This window comes from Sminthopsis crassicaudata, chromosome 3, assembly GCF_048593235.1.
Source record: "Sminthopsis crassicaudata isolate SCR6 chromosome 3, ASM4859323v1, whole genome shotgun sequence".
Taxonomy (NCBI): Eukaryota; Metazoa; Chordata; class Mammalia; order Dasyuromorphia; family Dasyuridae; genus Sminthopsis; species Sminthopsis crassicaudata.
The window spans coordinates 550383182-550404473 of NC_133619.1; the positions used below are offsets into that span (position 1 = coordinate 550383182).

The following is a 21292-nucleotide window of genomic DNA, read 5'->3' on the forward strand; positions in this document are numbered from 1 at the left end:
TATTGTCCTTACTATTAGTCTTGTCATAAAGGTTAACTCCTCTTAAATGTTTTCATATTCCTGGGATTTTGTCACATAACTCTCTCATGGTCTTTCTATCACCTCTGATCATTTCTACTCTTTCTTTCTTTCTTTCTTTCTTTCTTCTTTCTTTCTTTCTTTCTTTCTTTCTTTCTTTCTTTCTTTCTTTCTTTCTTTCTTTCTTTCTTTCTTTCTTTCTTTCTTTCTTTTCTTTCTTTCCTTTCTTTCTTCTTCTTTCTTTCTTTCTTTCTTTATAGCTTTCTTTCTTTCTTTCTCTTTCTTTCTTTCTTTCTTTCTTTCTTTCTTTCTTTCTGTGTATTTTTTGCTTATTTGGATTTTTTTTTGTTTATTTTTAAGACCAATTATGACTTATACATATTAGGAAAGAAATTCAGGGAACTTGTCTCCTGTGCCCATAATTTGCATGATCTGGAGTCTCAAAATATCCCTAGGTCCAACATGAAAATTACATATATGTTCCAAGTGCATTTGGAACTTGAATTTGAATTTGAGCTCATTTTCCTTAGAATTTAATGTTTATGTGAACAGAATTAGTGTCCCCTTGGTTAGTGGAAAAAATAACCAAAAGCTTGAGTTTAAGTTTGAACCTACTTTCTTCAAAGGAGTGTGTATGCCTTAGTTTTCTTTTTTTCTTTGTTTCTTTCTCTCTTTCTTAAGTCCCAATTAATATGAAAAATCCTACTGATCACTTCAGTTTTTTTTAAGTATAATTGCACTTTGAAATTTGTATTTGTTTTATTGTATTCATGTCTTTTCCTGGCTAATAGAATGTTAACTCCTTAAAGATAGGGACTTAAAATATTCTATTCTCAATGGTTAACATGAAATGCTAAAATAATAATGCTTGTCAATTCAGTTTAAGAAGGAAAGAATTGTGATGTTCTTAATATAAAAAACTCAAGGACAGTACTTTTTCCATCAATGTAGATATTACACAATCTAGCAAATGAGTCTTGTGAAATTATATAAGGCATATAAAATTTAACCCTTTCATATAGAACATATAATTTTAAAAAATGTAGTCAGGAGATGAGAACATGAATGTAACTACCAGAAGACATTATAATTTATTAGGAATACATTATACATTGAAACATTGATAGTAGTACTTTTTTGTGATGCCAAAGAATTTGAAGGAGGTAGAACAGAAATTTATTGATTAAGAGATGCTAAATAAACTGTGATATATGAATGTAAAAGATTATTATTGTGCTATATGCTTATATATTACTATTTATAGCCATATATTATTGTGCTTCATGGCCCTCATTTGAGTTTGATATAAAATATTTAGATGATATTTATTATTCATTCTAAAATAAAGTTTATGATCAATGAATATCAGAGGAATATGATAAATATTTCATTGATAAACTTCTTTGCAAAAAAAAATTTATTGATGTCTTTGCTTTCAATATACTCAAGAGTCATCCCTACAAAATAATAGAATAGTTTATTTCAATCTTTCCTTCCCAAAGAGCAATCAGATATAAGAAATAGGTCTTTTTAATGGGGGAAAAAGAAAAGGAAAAGGAAAAAAATAGCACTATAGGTTGATATATTTAAAAAATTCTGAAAACATGAACAATGTATAATATTTGTGGAACTTGCACTTACATGAATAAGTGAGTAGGGGATATTACACATACCTACTTAAGTCATGTGAATTCTTTTTAATTTTGTAACATTTGCTTTTCTTTTTGTGTATGAATAATTCTTTCTGTTTAGATTGCTTCAATTATTGTTTATCTTCTTTCCTTGGCTCTGCTTACTTCATTCTGTATCAGTTTATATAGATCTTTACATGCTTCTTTATCATATTCATCTTTTCTTGTAGCATAAAAAACATTTCATTACATACATACACCAAAATTTCTTCAGCTATCCCCTAATCAATGAGCATCTACTCTGTAGCCAATTCTTTGCTGTCACAAAAAAAGTTGCTATCAATATTTTGGTGCATATTTAAGGAAAATATCTGTAAAAACTATCATTTTTTGTAATTACATATCTTGTAGTTCTAAATATATAATCCTAGTATCTTAATCTGCTCTACATTTTACTTTATGAAATGGCATAATAACATGTGTAATATTCTTTAAAAACATATGTTAAAATATACATATCCCAACTCATATACACATATATACACATATTTATAAAAATATAAATGTATGTGTGGATGCATATATACTTTTGTTATTACTATTAAGGAAGGAGGAAAATGGAATAAGAAAGGAAAAGATAAAATTGAGAAACTTTGAGTTCTGAGTAGGAACAAATTTGCAAAACCCTGAGGCCTAATTTGTCCTTGAGAACTGACTTTGATGATTATTCTCTCATATTCATGATAATTTTGTATAGTGCCTGAAACCCTCCTTGCTCATTCTTTTGGGTGCAGCTTACACAAGCTGCCTTGAGACTCATCTAACTAATAATCAAAAGGGTAAATGACAAGTCTATTATTAAAGTTTTGATTAGTACCATTAGCCAGAGGCTAAAGAAGGTTTTTGTTTAATGATTTGGAAGCACCGAAAAGGCAATTTTTACTTTGGTTCCTATGTGACTGCTAGATAATGAGTGATTGACAAGTCAAATTGTCAAAATGTCAGAAAATTTTTCAAAGCATTATTAACACACACACACACACTCACACACACACACACACACATACACACACACACACACACACACAGTCTCAACAGTTGCTATGAGGACAGCTAATTTTAGAGCTTAACCTCTCCCTTGCCAAATTATTTTTAACTTAACCTTATTGCTTGCTGCTTTCTACCAACGTGAATATTACTGTAATCAAAACATCAAGATCCAGACTTTATAAATTCCTCACAAAAATGAGTCTAACAATATCTTAATGAAAGGCCAACCCAATGATGCTCAGATTTAATTATTTCTAATCTGCATACTTCTAGGATAAACCATGAAAACAACTTCAAATTAATCTCTTTAGGTTCAGTCTTTTTTTCCCAGTAGGGGCCATTTCAACATTCTAATAAATATTGTTAATGTCTTATAAGGTTTCTTAGATTCAAAAGCTAAGAAGAATATGAGAATACTGTTTTTAGTTGTTGTTTAAACTTTCCATTTTAATGACAAAAGAAAAACAAACAACTGAGGCTCTGGAATGGAAAGTGACTAGGATAGAAATCCAGGTCTTCATTTTACTTTAAATTCAACTCTCAGCTTTACAAGGATGACCCTTTTATGGAAGGTGTCCATACTACTGTACTTTTCTATACTATTCTATACTACGTCACATAGTAGTATACTTATCATACTATACTACATACATTATTAGTATACTAATCACATTTCTAAAATTTTTAAAGGTTACAAATTGCTACATATAAATTATCTCATTTGATCCTCATAAAGCTATGTGAAATAGAGGTATATTACTACTATTATTATCTCCATCTTACAAATTAATAGACTGAGGCTCAGACAAATAACAGACCTGCTCAGAGTTACTAATAAATGTGAAAGAATCAGGCAGGTGTGGAATGCAGATCTCATTACTTCAAGCCCACTATCCTTTCTATCACAGACTTTAAATTCCCACAATTCTGTCATTCCTTTTGCTGACAGGTAAGAATCTGGGCAACATATTTTAACTTAATTGTCTTATATGTAAACAAAGACCTAGAAATGATAAACTAAGGAATCTTGTAAAATATGTTTTAGTAAGCATGGAATGGATTGGTATTTCATCAGCTAAGTTACTACATCCAACTTAAAGCAAATGACAAGAAACTGTCTTAATCTCAGGTTTCACATGAAATGTGAATAGTGTTCAAAAGCCATTGAATGAAATTAAAAAAAATATCAGGTAGGAATTTTGTTCATAGGTCTAAAGACTTGATTATGCATTCTATGTTCTGTTGAAAAATATCTAGTTGGGGCATCTAGGGAACAAAGTGAATACAGCACTCAAAATATGTTCATCATTCTTATGAGATACTTCTCAGCACCTGATGAATAAAAGATAAAAAATACTTCCAATATCCAAAAAAATTTAGATTAATTTGGTCACACATATTCTATAAGTCTGGCCCATTTTTTTCCCTTTGCAAAGTACATGTATTTGTAGTAGAGTATGTCTTACACTTTTGAGGCAATATATTGTAGCAACTATTATTACCTGGGACGATGAAATGATTCTCAACTGAAAATGTTGACCAAAAGCCCATCAGTGGGGGCTCAAAACTGTACCAGTGGAGAATCAAATTTATTCTTCAGCAGTAATCCCAGAGGGACATATAGAATTTCCATGAGAACTAAGATTTACATATAAAAGTAGGTGTCAAGATAAGAATCCTAAAAGTATATGTAGTTTATACCTAAAATACATTTTTTCAACCAGAAGGAATGATATTTATGGTTTTTTTATGACAATTATAAAATATGATAAAATATGCATGCTAAGGAATGGACAGAATACAACATTCAGAGGATATTCTTCTATCTTTGCTGGAGGAACTTCAAACAGGAGGAATTTACTACTTCCAGTTTTATACCAATTCAAAATCGTATGGCTTTAATAGGCAGGATTTAGGGGCTGTATACCAAAATAATAATGAAATTCTGGAATAGCCATCCATTAATTTGTTGCCTTATTTTTTAAGTTATTGAGCTAATAAAAATCAACAAAATCCTGTTAAAATTATACATTAAAGAGAATATGATACATGATACAAAGAGAAAATGATACATTAAAGGAGAGACTAAAGTTTTACCAAATTCTTCTATTCTTTCTATTATCTTAGATTTGTTAGTTGGTTGTTGTACTTCCTTCTTGAAGAAAACCAAAATTACATCACTATGTATGACTCAGTGCCTATCAGACTGTGGCTGATCAGACCAATATGAGCTTGGAATATTCTGCCACAGATCAGACACAAATAGGCCCTATGAACATTTAGTGTGGATTTTCTAACTTTCTGCATCTCATGTTTTTTTTTTTTCTTTTTTTCCCTGAACTAATTCAAGTCAGTTTTGCTCACAGAGCACAGTACCTCTTCTGATGAGGACATGCCATGCTGGGCAGTCCTGTAACAGTGTCTCCCATATTATACAATCAATTGTATAGTTTTTAAGAGATACTTTGAGAGTGTCCTTGTAATGCTTTTTCTGACAACTTTGTGCGAGTTTTTATGACAATTTAAAATTTTTTAAAAAGCTGACATAAAAGAAGATTAAATATAAATGACTTATTCCATTATTTAATACTCTGCAATCTGGGTCCATTTTCTAACTTTGCTTTCCAGCCTTATTTTATATTACTCCCTTTATTAAATGCTAGCCAGTGTTATATACCGAGGAGTCAAAAACATATTAACTGAAACTTTTAAAATATAATAAAAAAATTTTAAACAAACAAAAAATGAGAGAAGATGAATTGCCTAAAAATACTAAGCAAGATAGGAATCACATCCTCTATAATCTAAGAAGAAAAATTATGATAGGAGTTTAAGAAATTTATATATGACAAGGAGTCAAAATTAAACCCATGGACCTTTTAATATTCTCAGATTATGACGATAAGATTCTTTAAAACTAGACAAGTTTTTTCCACTGTTCAATCATTCCTCATAGCTGAAATTCATTATCTACTTATCTGTTTCTCAGAGAATCTATAGCTTTTCTCTTGTCTCTCTTTTGTCTTCAGCTCCCTGAAGCCTACCTTGGTTAAAATAAATTTTAATGATGTCTCCAATTTCTTATTACCCTATTTTTATTTATATATGCATATTGTATGTATTTTCACAGCCACTATTGAAATAGACATAAGCTGCTTGAAGACAGCCACCTTTTCTTTTCTGCCTTTTTATTTATTGTGCCTAGCACAGTGCCTTATACATAGAAGGGATTCTAATTTTTGTTGTTGAATTGAAATGAATTTCTTTCATATGTGAAACTTGAAGAATATTTTCTTAGACCTTGAAGCACTGGGATATAATTAAACACTCCTATAATTCCCAATATTACAACTCCTGAGTTCACAGTGCATGTCTCTGTAATTACTTCTATATGTAATTACATTTACATAATACTTATATGATTTTATTTACATAATAGCTAAGCAATTATTCATTTTCAGAAGCTCTGTAGATAACTACAGAGAAGAAGATGGAGCTATATTTAAAATCATACAAGTAATACATAAGACACAGAAAATATCATCCTCTGGTCAAAGCCACAGAAATGTAGAAATTATTCCATAGGTCATTAAACAGTATTGTTTGAGTTCACTTGTGAATTGTTGCTTGGTGTCTATCATACTATAGAACCACAGAGTCTTGAAGTTAGAAGGAATATTGCAATTGACATTTGAATCAGAGTTCTCTCTTCAGCATCCCTATTGGTAAAAATAAAGAGGGACATCTAGGTGGTACAGTTAATAGAGTTCCTGACCTAGAGTCAGAAAGACTCCCCAAATTCTAATCTGTACTCAAACATTATTGGCTATGTGACCCTGCACAAGTCACTTACTCCTGCTTACCCCCAGTTTCCTTATCAATAAAATAAGCTGGAGAAGGAAATGACAAACCACTCCAGCATCTTTGCCAAGAAAACCTCAAATGTAGTCACAAATAGTCAGATATAAGTGTAAAATGACTAAACAATAAATAGGTAGAGGAAAGCTCATCATCTCCCAGTTTACTCCACTTATGAACAGTTCTCTTTGGTTGTATTTTCTCAAATCATGCATGATTTAGTTTCTTTGAAACTTTTCTCCATTGTTTCTGATTCTGTACTTTGAGACCAAGCAGAACATGTCTAATCCTCTGTTGACATGGCAACTGTTTAAATTGTTGCTGTTGTTCAGTCATTTCAGTCATGTCTGACTCTAAGTGACCTGATAAGGGGGTTTTCTTGACAAAAATATTGGAGTGGTTTGTCATTTCCTTTTCCAGATCACACACACATACACACATGTATATATGTAATTGTATATATATACATATATGTGTATATATATATGAATATTCACCTATATATAGATATATAGATTGATATAGATATAGATGCAGATGTATACATCTCTATATCTGTATCTATATCTATACATATATATATATATATATGCATGTATCTATCATCTGCCTATATTTATCTATGAAAGCAAAAAACATTCATGATGGTAGCTTCTTAATACTGAATTCTCTATCTAACGAAGAAAAGATGGATAGTACATCTCTTTGTATATTTTTTCTCATGCTAGGGGTTTTTCATTGTAAGTTGTTTCAGTATCCTTTTTCTAGTCATTGTATATATTGCTATCTTGCTTTAACTTCATATAAATCTTCCCATGTTTCTCTGATTTGATTATATTGATCATTTTATGGAGCAGTAGTGTTTATTACTTTCCTATATCTCCATTTAAGGATGGGACACAGGACAGCTATTATTTCTTTTCCCATCTCTCACTATTTCACTTTTCCCCATCATGGTTCTTTGTTATTTTACTCCCACCTTATTTCTTTCTCACTTTCTCTGTCTCTGTCTCTGTCTCTGTGTGTGTTCTCATTCTCATTCTCTCTCTCCCTCTTCCCTCTCTTCCCTCCTTCCTTCTCTCACCTCCTCTCTCTCCCCTCTCTCCCCCCTCTCCCCCTCTCCCCTCCCCCTCTCTCCCCCCTCTCCTCCCCCTCTCCCCCCTCTCCTCTCTCTCCCCCTCTCCCCCCTCTCTCCTCTCCTCCTCTCCCCCCCCCCTCTCTGTCTCTCTCCTCTCTCTCTTCTCTCTCTCTCTCTCTCTCTCTCTCTCTCTCTCTCTCTCTCTCTCTCTCTCTCTCTCTCTCTCTCTCTCTCTCTCTCCTCCTCTCTCTCTCCCCCTCTCCCCCCCCCCCTCTCTCTCTCTCTCTCTCTCTCTCTCTCTCTCTCTCTCTCTCTCTCTCTCTCTCTCTCTCTCTCTCTCTCTCTCTCTCTCTCTCTCTCTCTTGTTTCTTTTTCTTTTTTGTATTTTTCTTGGTTCATTAGATTGTAAATTCCTTGGGATCAAGAAAGGTTATGCATATTGACATATATATCCTCAGCACTTAACACTTAACAGTGCTTGGTACAAAAGAAGTGTTTAATGAGATCTTATTGTTTAAATGACTGTCAATCAAAGGATATGTATAATTGAGTGACTTTTTTACCTAATTAAAATTATCTTTCCAATTGCTAACTAGTTTAAAACTTTTCACAGAGTAATAAATCTCTCCTTTAGCTTCTCCCTTAATATTGTTTATTTTTACCTTATATTATCTTTATCACCTTTTTAAGTTGTGAGGTAGAAAAGCTCAATATTATTTTAATTTGCATTTTTCTTGTTATCTTTATTTTGGTCTTTGACACTTATTCTTCTTTTTAAAAGCTCTTATTCATATATTTGGACATGAACTCTTCAGTTTTTCTTAGAGGGCTTAGGTGTCTCTGAGAGAAATTACAGTCAATATATTTCTGAGACAGTAACTTGAGTGATTGCTGAGACCAATGAGGGATTATGAAATAACATTTACTGCATGTAATTGAACTTTGTATCACTGATATCAGTGGAGTCAAGTATGTTATATAGCGTTTTATTAAGAAGAGACTTCTTTTAACCTGAATTTAATGATTGCAAAAATTACCACACTATTCTGAAATAACTTAAAAGTCTATTTTTTTGTATCACTAAGTATCAAATAACAGATAATTCACTTTTGGTGAAAAACCCATTTTATTGAATTTTATTGAATGAGTAAACCAAGCTGTGGCCAAATACATACAAAAATGAAGATCAAAATTTAAGCTGTCATCAAAATTTGAATAAGTACTTTCTCTGTCCTATTATAGCATGTGATAAAGTTAAAAACATGTGAAAATGAAAAATACACATATTCATAAATATACTCTTTTGGTAACATTGAAAAAGAGTAATAATACAGTTTGAGATGCTGTATACAGAGTACTGAATATGAAATTGGAGATACTACCTTCAATTTGAGCCTCTTAACACTTAATGGTTGTGAAACCACAGACAAATCACACAACCTTTCTGAACATCAGGCATCTGACTTGTCATTCAGGCATCTGACTTGTCATCTAACAAAGCTACAAATGAGTCCCCTTTCAATCAAAGGAATACTCATAATTATAAAGTAGCAGATCACAGTGAATTTACAAATGTTTTAAGTGAGTAAAATTTGGGGGGGGTAAGTGTAGACTATCTTAAAACTATAAGCCATATGGTCTGGTTTATCTGAGAAAATTCAAATGAGTCTAAACTAATTGGCTCTCATAATGACATTGTGGGTGAGATGGGATATTTTTTTTTTTCTTTGATGAATTCCTAGTGAGTAAATCTTGGACGGCTTAAGTGACTTGACTAAGGTCAGGCAGATAAATATAGAACTATTAATCATTATTTATTTATTGCATTTCTTTATTAACTTTTTTAGAACAAGTGATCTTGTCAAAAAAATACCTCAGGATGTGCTAATGTGATTTCAAAATAGACATTATAAGTAGATTGAGGCACAACCAAAAGAAACAATAATAATTGACATTAAGATCTTTCTGTGCTCATTAGAAGGATCTTGACACTAAAGTGAGAACTACATGTCTGGGCAAAGGATGGGAACTAGTTCTGGTTTATTTGAAGATATATACTTTGTTTTGATTCAATTATAACTTCTGTACCAGGGAAATTGTAACTTTGAAACTCAGAGACTCATTACTGCAAGGCATAAATATGCTCAAATATTATTAATGTGTCATTATTATGAAAAGGGTATTGATTTTAGTGAATGAAAATGTAGGTTTTATGTCTACCTCTGTTCAACACAAACCAGAGGATTTTGGACAATGTATTCATCTAAAAACCTCAATTACGTGATTTAGGCATAAAGAATGAGATCATAAATAGATTAGATGAACAGAGAATAGTCTACCTCTCAGACTTATGGAGGAGGAAGGAATTTATGACCAGAGGAGAACTAGAAATCATTATTGATCACAAAATAGAAGATTTTGATTACATCAAACTAAAAAGTTTCTGTACAAACAAAACTAATGCAAACAAGATTAGAAGGGAAGTAACAAATTGGGAAAATATTTTTACAGTTGAAGGTTCTGATAAAGGTCTCATTTCCAAAATATATAGAGAACTGACCCTAATTTATAAGAAATCAAACCATTCTCCAATTGATAAATGGTCAAAGGATATGAACAGACAATTCTCAGATGATGAAATTGAAACTATATCCACTCATATGAAAGAGTGTTCCAAATCACTACTGATCAGAGAAATGCAAATTAAGACAACTCTGAGATACCACTACATACCTGTCAGATTGGCTAAGATGACAGGAACAAATAATGATGAATGTTGGAGGGGATGTGTGAAAACTGGGACACTAATACATTGTTGGTGGAGTTGTGAAAGAATCCAACCATTCTGGAGAGCAATTTGGAACTATGCCCAAAAAGTTATCAAAATGTGCATACCCTTTGACCCAGCAGTACTACTACTGGGCTTATATCCCAAAGAAATACTGAGGAGAGGAAAGGGACCTGTATGTGTCAAAATGTTTGTGGCAGCCCTTTTTGTAGTGGCTAGAAACTGGAAGATGAATGGATGTCCATCAATTGGAGAATGGTTGGGTAAAAATTATGTTATATGAATGTTATAGAATATTATTGCTCTGTAAGAAATGACCAGCAGGAGGAATACAGAGAGGCTTGGAGAGACTTACATCAACTGATGCTGAGTGAAATGAATAGAACTCGAAGATCACTGTACACTTCAATGTTGAATGAAGATGTATTCTGATAAAAGTGGATATCTTCAACATAAAGAAGATCCAACTCACTTCCAGTTGATCAATGATGGACAGAAACAACTATACCCAGAGAAGGAACACTGGGAAGTGAATATAAATTGTTAGCACTACTGTCTATCTACCCAGGTTACTTATATCTTCGGAATCTAATACTTAATGTGCAACAATAAAATGGTATTTACACACATATATTGTATCTAGGTTATATTGTAACACATGTAAAATGTATGGGATTGCCTATCATCTAGGGGAGGGAGTAGAGGGAGGGAGGGGAAAATTTGGAAAAATGAATACAAGGGATAATGTTATAAAAAAATTACTCATGCATATATATAGTCAAACAAATTTATAAATAAAATTTTAAAAAAATTAAAAAAAATAAAAACCTCAATTACTCCTTGTATAAATGAAGCAAGAATCAAATTATAAACTACTTTTAAATTCTTTCTGTGAGAAAAACTGTGCTAGTGACTCAGTCTACTAAAGAAAATAGCAAAAGCTCTAATAATAGCTAACATTTCTATAGTCTTACTATGTGCCAACCACTGTGCAAGTGCTTTACAGATATTATCTCTGGAGACTGAATGTAAAACAACACATGCTATATTCACTTTTTTGTCTTTTATTTTGTTCTCCTGCTTTTTTTTATGTTCTGATTTTTCCCTCCAAACATGATTCATATAGAAATACATATTACTCTCTGATCCAGCAGTGTCTCTACTGAGGCTGTATCCCTAAGAGATCATAACAAAGGGAAAAGAACCCACATGTGCAAAATATTTATAGCATTCCTTTCTGTAATGGCCAGGAACTAGAAATTGAATGTATGCTCATCACTTTGGGAATGGCTGAATAAGTTATGGCATATAAATGTAATGGAATATTATTGTTCTATAAGAAACAATCAGCAGGATGATTACAGAAAGGCCTGGAGAGACTTGCATGCTCTGATGCTAAGTGAAGTGCTACATTATGTGATAATCAACTGTAATGGAATTGCTTATTTTCAACAATGAGTTAGGGTATACCTAATAGTGAACACATATTATTCCATCTTTGAACCAATTCTGATGAAAGCAAGATTCACTCACTCCTCCTTACCTCCACTCTAAAAGCTTTTTCTTGCCAATTTTATGCATGATAATTCATCCCCTTTTATCTCTCCTTTCCCCTCTCTCATTCATCTCTCACATCCTAATTTCACATTTTTAAATATCATTCTTTCACACTCAAGGAACATATGTGTCCACTGTCTATATATAGTCCCTCTAACTCACTAATAAAATATTAGTAATACTGAAGTACTTCCCTAATAGTGAGAAAGTTCTTATGAGTTATAAGTGTCATCTTCCCATGTAGAAACTCATTAAGTTGCTTACTAATTCCCTTTTTTGCTTACCTTTTTATACTTCTCTAAAATCTTGTAATGGAATGTATATATTTTTTCTCCTGGACAATTATACTGTTTTTCTGAATAGATGATTCTTGGTTGTAATCTTAGCTTCTTTTATCCTCTAGAATGTCATATTCTAAGCCCTCCAATCATTTAACATAAAAACTGCTAAATCTTGTGTTGTCCTGATTGTGTACCTTGAACTGGTACTTGAATTGTTTTTTTTTTTTTTTTTGCTGTAATGTTCCTGGGGGGTGGTTATTTTGGGATCTCTTTTAAGAGGTAATCAGTGTATTTTTTTAATCAATGAATTCTTTCTTACTTTCCAGTTATTGAATATCAAAACAGTTTTTCTTTAACAATTTCCTGAAAGATTATATAGAGGCTATTTTTTTGATCATGGATTTTCACATCATCCAATAATTTCTAAATTATATCCCCTAGCTCTGTTTTCCAGGTAATCTGTTTTTCTAATAAGACATTTCACATTGTCTTTTATTTTTTCATTCTTTCATTTTGTTTTATTGTTTCTTGATTTATCATAGTCATTAGCTTCCATTTGCTCAACTCCAATTTTTAAGGAGTTATTTTCTTCAGTAAGCTTTTTAAATCTTTTTTTTTTTCCCATTGTCCAATTATACTTTTAAAATAAGTTGTTTTCTTCTGTGTTTTCTCCATCCCATCCCTGCCAAATTTGGCCAATTCTTCTCTTTAGAGTAGTAAATTTCTGTGTCTCTTTCCATTTTTTAAATTCTGCTTTTAAGACATTCTCCTTGTTGAGTTTTTGTACTTTATCTTCTGGTCTAGTCTATTTTTTTTTTAAAATGCTGCTCTCTTTATTATTTTTGTGTGTTTACCAAGATGTTGATTTATTTTTCATGATTTTCTTGTATCACTCTCATTTCTTTCCCATTTCCCTCTACTTCTCTTATTTGATCTTTTTTTTTTCTTTTTTTCTTTTTTTTAACTCTTCCAGAGTCTGCAACAAATTCATAATTTTCTTGGCTATTTTGTAACTGGGAACTTTTATTTTGTTACCTTCTGACTATGTATTTTTACCTTGTCTTTCCAGTAACATTTTATGGACCAGATTTCTTTTCCTAACCTATTTCTTGACTTTTAATTCTTTGTTAAAATAGGATTCTGCTTCTGGGATAGAAGGTGCATTGTAACAAGCTTTAGGAGATTTGCTTCAGATGTTTCAGAGATACTTCTAAGGACCTATAAGTTTTCACTTGTTCTTAGGTGGCATTATCTGTGGTTTATTATTCTCTTATCCTGTGCACTGGTCTGTGAGTGATCACAGGCATTCTTTTCTGCCCTGAAAATGTGAGGAGGGTTCCTGCTCAACTATGGTCACAAAATCTGGTGTGCTAATGTTCCTTTTTGCTCTGGGACTGACACCCAAAATTGTGATGTGGATCTGAGTGTGGACAAATCAACAGAGTCCTGCTACTACCAAAGAAATCTCCATAATTTCTTTCTGTCCAGCTGTTTGACTCCCTTACCATTTGTGTTCTATGCCAGAGGTTTTCAAGCCATGCTCCTGGTTTGCCAGGACTGCAGCCACACTGATACAGACTATGTTGGACTGTGCTCCACTCTCACCCAGATGCAACAAATCTTTCCTTCTAGATTCTCTTTGGCATCCATGAGATGAAAGGTCTGGAAACAACCTGAGGTCTATTCCTGGTTTACTAGGGTCAGAGCTATGCTCAGAACCCACAGCTTAGGCTAGAGAGTTGCACTCTACTCTAACTCTGATACAACAGTTCTTTCCTGCCAACCTTCTACATTGTCTTGGGCTGGAAAATTGTTTCACTTCACCTTTTTGCAGTCTTTGCTGCTCTAAAATTGTTTAGAGTCAATATTTAAAGGCAGTTGAGGGATATGAAGTCTCCTTGGGGAAGTACCTGCCTTTGACCCACAGAGGCAGTTCTTAGTTTCTCTAGACTTCTGTAAGTCTCAGCTCAAATGCAGAGTTCTCTAGGAGATCTTTATTAGTCTCTCCAGCTGTCACCTCCAAATATACTTTTTGTTGATTCTTTAAGTATCTTATATAACTCTCTGCATATTCTTTCCTCTTCTATAATGTTATATTTTTGGAGACAGTTACATTTTTTTTTGGACGGGGGAAAGGGGACTTTGTTTGTTACTTAGCATAGTGCCTGGCACATAATATGTCTTTAATAAATGCTTGCTGAGTAAATAACAACAAAATATAATAAATAGAATACTAGACTAGAACTCAGAAATATCTGTATTCAACTTCCCTCTCCAATACCTCTTAGCTTTGAGAATCAAGGCAAGCCTTGATTTCTTGTCTCTGATTTGTTTCCTCATTTATAAAATGAAGAGAGTAGCCTCCATGGTCTCTAATATCCTTTCAAGATCTTACTCTATGAAGTTATGGATTCTTGCCATGAAAGCATATGGATGAAGCATTGGGATACTAAATAATGCAATTTTTCTTCATTTCCTCCTTCACTCCCAATCATTTAATTCGTCATGACTAAATAAACTTTGTTTCCAAGTTGTCACTGAATAGAACTTTAGAGCCAGAATATGGGGATTTCTCTTCCTGTCTTTCTTTTCCATACTTAGTATGTTGGTCTAAACACTGAACAATATCCTTATGTCTCAGCTGCTGTTCTGTTAACAAGTGTTCCTTACTTCCCCAGAAGCTAGTGACAATAAACAGTTGGTGGCAAAGGGTTGTGACTTTCCTGAATGAGAGGCATTAATTAAAATACTCTATTATTATAAATGAAAACTACAACTACCCTGGCCCCAACTGCTTCTTTGACTGTGAAATTAATGTCACTTTAGATAACTGATGATTTAAAAAAAAAAATTGTGCACTCTCTTACATAGCCAGAAGCTCAATTCTAAGAGTATCTTGTGTGATAATCATAAACACAGGGAAAGACTATAAATGCAGCTGGTCACCTTCTAGCAGTAAAGGCCAACATTAAAAGACAAAATTGAATATAAGAAATTGTGGCTTCTTAATAACTTTGGTCCTGATTTTCACATCAATGCATTCCTTAGGCCAACATCCTTTAACCAAAATGCACATTAAATATTCCAATATTAAGCTTAATTTGTGGTTTTAACCCCTCCATTTCAAATTCAAGAGGAACATCTGCTCCACAAATCATTGTTACTTGCATTTTAGTAGGCAATGCATTCATGATTCTGATTAGAATGGGAAGAAGCAGTAGGCTCCCAGTGCATATCAAACAGAGGAACAATGCACACGAAGATTACATTAGAAGAACTGTGACTAAAGAGGCTTAGGCAGAATACGTGTTGATAGGGTAATTATTAGACAGAGTGAATTGTAATGTAGTTTCCTTAGGAGTACTTGTCTAGAGGAGGTCTAGAAGGAGAGAAAGTGGTTGGCTACTCTTCCCAATGACCACTGTTTCAATTTTTATTTTAAGCATATTTGGAGTTTCAAATAAATTTGGCAGTGCTTTGGAGTCAGATTTTAATTCTAAACAGAAAACTTTAATACATAAAGACATACCTGCTTGATGCCTCTCTATTTCACTCACCAAGTCAGGATTAGTATACTGACACCATCAAACAACAGCTGGGGGAAGGGAAGGAGAATCTGAAATGAAAAATACATTTATAAATTGAAAAGATAGCTCTAAAATCTCAAGAACATTCATATATCAATCAGTAGCATTTGCAAAACTGTAACTATACTGCAGAGATCTAAACTAGGCAGATGGGATAGTACAAAAGATACCTTAGATGAAGCAAGCCTTGCATACATGCTCTCAACAAGTATGTGCTAAATAATATAAATTATTCACAATTTTAAAATGATTCATTGTTTACAAAGGGTCTTCCTTACAATCAATAGTCATGTAAAAGATTTTATTGATCAAGAAAACTGGAGTTTGTGGAGGTCAAGGGCTTTGGTCACTTTTGGTCATTGAGTTTATAAGTATACAAGTCAGAATTGGGTTTTGTATTTTGATTACAAATCCCAGGAATTTCTTGACTTTCCATATAACAAAGCAATAAATAAGCCAACTGATAGAAAATTGAGCTCATTTATCAAATGTACTTTTTAGTCTCATTAAGAAGATCTTTTGTTAATCTGTATATGGTAATACATAAGAAGCAATGAATATTCAAGTTCTAATTGGTATAGGAGAATCTTTTAGATTGACACCAACTGCTCTTAGTAATAGCAATTTTATACTAAACTTAGCAAACATACCCTACCTTAAAAACTAGAACTATATGCTTAAGGTTAGCGACAGCTGAAATTTTATATAACTACATAAAAAATACATTCATATTCATTATCTTTTTTTTTGGTAGAAATTAAAATAATGTTTCCATTTTAAGGCAAAAGAAATTGAGACTGAAGTGATACTATTTGTAGTACAATCATCCTCAAAATAATAAATAATACATTATTTAACCTTCCAGAGAGCAGACAAGAGAATAATGGGAAGATATTGCCAAGATAGCTTAAAATTAAGGAAACACTCCCTAATAATTAAAGGTGTTCAAGAACAGAATGAATCCATATAGTAATGTTTTCCTTCATGAGAGACTTTTAGTCAAAGGCTCAATGGACATTAGTCAGATGTTATATGAACCTGAGGAAGATGGTTCTAGCATATTCTTCATTTTGGATGCCAGATTATGTTTCAAATAGTCCAAGATTCCCATTTAGTCTGCCATTTTATAATGTGGACATTCACTCAACTGCTTTTTTACCCTTTTGGTGCTTTGATCATTGTGAAAGAATATGGCTGTCCTCATCTAAATTCTTACTGCTCTTGGGTACCTCATAGTCTCAAAAATCCTGGAGCACCTGATGTTACCACCAGGGAATTCAAACGACTTTGGAAGCTATAGATCTGCTTTATCCTTACTTAGGTACGTCATTGGAAGACAAATGATAAGTAAAGCATAAATCTATCATTTTTGTGGTTGGTGGTAAGTTTTGGTTGTGTTCTACTTTTTCATAACCTCACTTGTTTTTTTTTTTTTTTTTTTTTTTTTTTTTTTGTTTGTTTGTTTGTTTTTTGCCAAAAATACTAGATAGGTTTGCCATTTCCTTCATTAGCTCATTTCACTTATGGTAAGACTGAGGCAAATAGGGATAAGTGACTTGCCCACTGTCACACAGCTAATAAGTGTCTAAGGCCAGATTTGAACCTAGATTTTTCTGACTACAGACCTGGAGCTTCTGTGCTATCCAGCTGTTCTAACAGTTCATAATACAAATCATTTCCAGTATAATTCCACTGATTGAAGAGAAAGGATTAATAGCTTCATTTCTGATTATGGGAGACAGTCAAAAATACTAAATGAAGGCATAGTCCAAGTCAAAATAATCATTGGACTTAATAGATTATATTTAAGTCAATTAAACAAAAGCCAATACCAAATGCAAATGAAGCATGGTACAAGGTGTTGAGAAATACATTTTGTTTAAATAAGATATCTGTTTGATGTTTGGGAATTACAATCTTTCAATGACATATATGACATGAAATATTCACTGACAACTATAATGTAAGACATTAAAACATAAGTGCATCAGAATTATGAAAAGGAAGACAAAGAAGAATGAAAGAAGTAATAGCATATTGGTCACTTGGAATTAAAAAGGGCTTAGTGGAAAAGGTAGATCATAGCATATTAGATCTAGAGCTGAAAGAGACTTCAGAAGCCATATAGTTATAACCTCCTCCCATCATTTTATAATTGAGAAAACTAAGGCATTGAGAAGTTAAGTGGTTAGTCTGGGATCACATAGTGAATCAAAGCCTGATGTAGGATTTGAAATCACCTGATAGCAATCCCCATAGACTCTAAATTCAGCATGCCATCCAGTGTGCCACATCAACATGCCATCCACAGTGTCACATCAGCTGGGCTCTAAAGAACAGCTACCAATTCAGTATACTTAAATAGATATTAACATCTGCCAGCCCTAATCTTTTTTTTTTTTCCCTTTCCTTCTTTTTTGAATCTTTTATATGTGGGTAGTCCTGTTAAACTTACAAGGGTTGTTATAAGTGTGGTATAAAGATTTTCTGTAAAAATATAAATGTGGACTTTATATCTCAAATGAAATCATGAACTATGAGCCAAAGAATTAAAGAATAGACCACTTTAATTTCTGGATTACTGATGAAACAGCAACGAATGGCCCACATTTTGCTGGACATAAGCAAAGAATAATTGCAGAGAAATTGGGAGGCTTTACATAACAGACTTTAGTAATCTACAAGGAGCTCAAAATATATTGAAAAGTGTCTCCTAGGAAAAAGGAATTATTTTGAGTTATGCAAAACCAAAACTAATATTTCAGTTTGTTTCTAGCAAGAGAAAGTGAAGTAAGATATTAAGAAATTATGTCAGGTTCATAAGTGTGTAATTAATCTTGTCAATAAATACAGCAACAAAGAGCCTTGGGTGAATACAAATCATGAAACTTGTAATTTACTATATCAGTCCACAGACAATGAGGCCTAGATGATCCAACTCTTCAAAAATACTAAAATCCTAGAATTGAAAGGGAACTTGGAAGTAATCTGCTTATTTCCATTGTCCAATAAATCTAAATCTTGAAGGGACTCTAGGGACACAATCTGTTTTTTTGTTTTGTTTTGTTTTTGGTTTTTTTGACAATTAGAAAACCTGAATCCCAGGAATCTCAAGTGATCTGCTAAAAGCCATAGAAGTAGAAAGAAGCAAAGGTAAGGTTTGAACTCAGGTCATAAGATTATAGATTTTGAGCTTGGAATGGACCCAGTGGTAAATCTAGGCTAATCTTTGATTTTTAGAGATGATTAATGGAAGCCATGAAGATTTAAGTATATTGAGCCCAAGTATACATTACATATATATATATATATATAGAAGTAACATAAGAATCCAGGTATAGACACTGTCATTGTACTACCATGTCTTCCTGAATTAAAAAAAAAAAAAAAAAAAAAAAAAAAAAAACTGGAAAAACCTGCCTCAGCAGGAAAATACACTTTCATAGGACACTTTAATTTAAAATGTTTTTCTTCAACATAATAGATATTCACTTCTCAGAAAGTGTCTAAAGAATTGTTACTAAATTAATGAAATGTGAAAATGTTGAAAATGTTATATTTAAATATTAGGAACTGAAAAATAATTGAAGAGGCATGAAAAAAGTGAAGTTAGCAGAAAGTAAGTTAGAAAAAAATATAGCCACAATAACTACAATAATATTAATAGAAATAATCAAAGAAGGAAGGAAACGGGAAAAAAAGAAAAAAGAGTGAGAAAGGAAGAGAAAAAGGGAGGAGAGAAAGAGGGGGAATAAACGGAAGGGAGGAAAGGAAGAATGAAGGAATAAAGGATGAAAAGTAGTGACAAAAGCAAAAAGAGTTCTCCAATCCTAACCTTTGGAGAACTAGTAAAATGTTTTAAATTTTATTTATTTTTTTATTATTATTAAAGCTTTTTATTTACAAAACATATGCATAGATAATTTTTCAACACTGACCCTTGTAAAACTTTCTGTTTCCAAATTTTTCCCCTCCTTTCCCCACCCTATCCCCTGGATGGCAGGTAGTCCAATACAAATTAAATATTACACTTAACATATATTTATATACACATACACACATATTTATACAGTTATCTTGCTATACAAGAAAAAATAAGATTTAGAGAAAAATAAAACCTAAAAAGGAAAAGAAAATGCAAGCAAAAGTCAACAGAAAGTGTGAAAATACTACATTGTGATCTACACTCAGTTTCCAAGGTCTGCTCTCTGGGTGTAGATGGTTTTCTTCATGACTGAATAAGTGGAATTAGTTTGAATCATCTCACTGTTGAAGAAAACCGTGTCCATCAGAACTGATCATCATATAGTCTTCTTATTGCTGTGTATAATGATATCTCCTGGGTCTGCTCATTTCACTTAGCATCAATTCATATAAGTCTATCCAATCCTCTCTGAAATTATTCTCCTGATCATTTCTTACAGAACAATAATATTCTATAACATTCATATACCATAATTTATTTAATCATTCTCCAACTAATGGGCCTCCATTCAATTTCCAGTTTCTTACCACTTACAAAAAAGGGCTGCCACAAACATTTTTGCACATGTGGGTCCCTTTCCATCCTTTAAGATCTTTTTGGGATATAAGCCCAATAGAAACACTGCTGCATCGAAAGGTATGCACAGTTTGAAAACTTTTTGAGCATAGTTCCAAATTGCTCTCCAGAATGGTTGAATCTGTTCAGAGTTCCACCAATGATGTATCAGTGTCGAATTTTCCTATATTCCCTCCAACATTCATCATTATCTTTTCCTATCATCTTAGTCAATCTGACAGGTGTGAAATGGTATCTCAGAGTTGTCTTAAATTGCATTTCTCTGATCAATAGTGATTTGGAGCACCTTTTCATATAATTAGAAATAATTTCAATTTCTTCATCTGAAAAATTGTCTGTTCATATCCTTTGACCATTTATCAATTGTAGAGTGGCTTGAATTCTTATAAATTTGAGTTAATCTTTATATATTTTAGAAATGAGGCCTTTATTAGAACCTTTGAATGTATAATTGTTTTTCCCAGTTTATTGCTTCCCTTCTAATCTGTATTATCTGCATTATTTATCTGCATTAGTTTTGTTTGAACTTTTTAACTTAATATCAAAATTATCTATTTTGTGATCAATAATGATCTCTAGCTCTTCTTTGGTCACAAATTCTTTCCTCCTCCACATATCTGAGAGGTAAACTATTCCATGTTCTTCTAATTTATTTATAATATCATTCTTTTTGTATATATCATGAACCCATTTCAACTTTTCTTGCAGTTTTTTTCAAATAATTGAGTTCTTATCCCAAAAGCTGGGATCTTTGGGTTTGTCAAACAATAGATTACTATGATCATTCACTATTTCATCCTGTGAACCTAAGCTATTTCTGTGATCAACTACTCTATTTCTTAGCCAGTTCCAAATGGTTTTGAAGACCAATGCTTTATAATAT

General features: G+C 32.5%; 1 long non-coding RNA gene across 2 annotated transcripts in view; it reads right to left on the bottom strand.

Annotated features, from left to right (window-relative positions):
* LOC141563455 (uncharacterized) overlaps positions 1-21292 on the bottom strand; it is a 1961515-nt gene that overhangs the window by 1081750 nt on the left and 858473 nt on the right. For both annotated transcript variants that reach the window (XR_012488424.1, XR_012488423.1), the window contains exon 3: positions 15791-15877. This is a non-coding gene — a long non-coding RNA (uncharacterized LOC141563455). The remainder of the gene's footprint in view (positions 1-15790; positions 15878-21292) is intronic.